This window comes from Limulus polyphemus, unplaced genomic scaffold, assembly GCF_000517525.1.
Source record: "Limulus polyphemus unplaced genomic scaffold, Limulus_polyphemus-2.1.2 Scaffold7957, whole genome shotgun sequence".
NCBI lineage: Eukaryota > Metazoa > Arthropoda > Merostomata > Xiphosura > Limulidae > Limulus > Limulus polyphemus.
In genome coordinates, this window is record NW_013673567.1 from 28005 (window position 1) to 29828 (window position 1824).

General features: G+C 29.4%; 1 protein-coding gene across 4 annotated transcripts in view; it reads right to left on the reverse strand.

Annotated features, from left to right (window-relative positions):
- Nucleotides 1-1824, reverse strand: part of LOC111089940 — an 18911-nt gene that overhangs the window by 12219 nt on the left and 4868 nt on the right. The gene's annotated exons all lie outside the window — the stretch shown is intronic.

Consider the following 1824-nt stretch of genomic DNA (forward strand, 5'->3'; position numbering starts at 1 on the left):
TATAAAAAAACGTAAACAAACAAGTATTAGAAAAAATTTATCGATAAATACAAAAGTTATGTAGGGCTGGCTACTGAACTTGAAAAAAGGAACCAAGCAAGATAGGGATGGAAGTGGACATATCACTTGATCGGCTAATAATCACATAGCAGACTAAGCTATCTCGATTTCACATGGAGAATAAAATCTCTACATTACTGGCTTCCTCACTGACAAAACAAATGGAACCAGAAAAAAAACAGTAAAATAGTCATAAAAGTTATATTCTAAAGTTAACTAAAGGAAAGGTATAATAATGAAAGCTGAGATTCTATTCAAACACCAAGTTTTAGATAAACAAAGTGGGGAAGTCAGTAATATAGGTATTTTATTCTCCATGTAAAGTCGAGACAGCTTAGTCTACTATGTGATTATTAGCTGGATCACGTGACATGTCTACTTCCTTCCCTGTCTTGTTTGGTTACTTTTTTCAAGTTCAGTAATCAGCTCTACATTGCTTTCATATTTAGCAATATATTTTTTTTTTCATAATACTTGTTTGAAATACTGGAGTAGCAGAAAATGAAAATATAATACAAAGTGTTGTAGGATTTACAAATTAACGTTAAAAGAACAAAAACAGAAACCCAAACTTAACTGTTTGTAATACAGAATGAACATAGTTGACCATATCTGAAAAATGTATGCAAATTTTCAATCAGAAAACAAGCTTTTTTTTTATTTCGGCCATTTTTATTATTTCCTCTGGAATAACAGGGACATTTCATCTACAATTAATCATCTAAGCCTACATCAGAAAAACCCTAACATTAAAGTCACGTGTGCAGATGTACATGTAACAAGTTATGGTGGATGAATATAGTTTGCGTCAATATACAATAAACAGTATGGTTACCGAAAAAAAAAACATAATTAATTTACATAATGAATTATAATACAATTTTAACACCAAAAAAGTTTCTTTTCGAAAATGTTCATATAAAATTAAATAAACTATAAATGAAAAAGTAGTAAAAGTTATCTAATATGAAGATAATTACATGATGAAAAACAAAACAGAGAGATTTCCTGAAACTTTATGAGAAATAGTTTAGACTACAGATGTACTGAAATGTTACGTGATGAGAAAAACAACTTCAAATGTAAAGATTTACTGAAGGGGTACGTGATGAGAATGATAGTTAGGAATATAGACATTTAAACGTAAGTGATAAGAAACAGGGTTAGGAATATAGATATTTTTTGAAACGTTACGTGATGAGAAACATAGTTAGGAATATAGGTATTTACTGAAAAGTTACGTGATGAGAAACATAGTTAGGAATATATTTACTGCAAAGCTACGTGATGAGAAACAGTTAGGAATATAGATATTTACTGAAAAGTTACGTGATGAGAAACAGTTAAGAATGTAGATATTTACTGAAAAGTTACGTGATAAGAAATACAAGGTATTTACTGAAACGTTACGTGATCAGAAACAGGAATGTAGATATTTAATGAAAAGTTACGTGATGAGAAACAGTTAGGAATATAGATATTTACTGAAAGTTGCGTGATGAGAAAAAGAAATATAGGTACTTACTGAAAAGTTACGTGATGAAAAACATAGTTATGAACATTGATACTTACTGAAAGTTACGTGATGAGAAACAGTTAGAAATATAGATTATTACTGAAAAGTAACGTGATGAGAAACATTGTTAGAAATATAGATATTTACTGAAAAGTTACGTGATGACAAACAGTTAGGAATATATTTACTGAAAACCTACGTGATGACAAACAGGAATGTAGATATTTACTGAAAAGTTTCGTGATGAG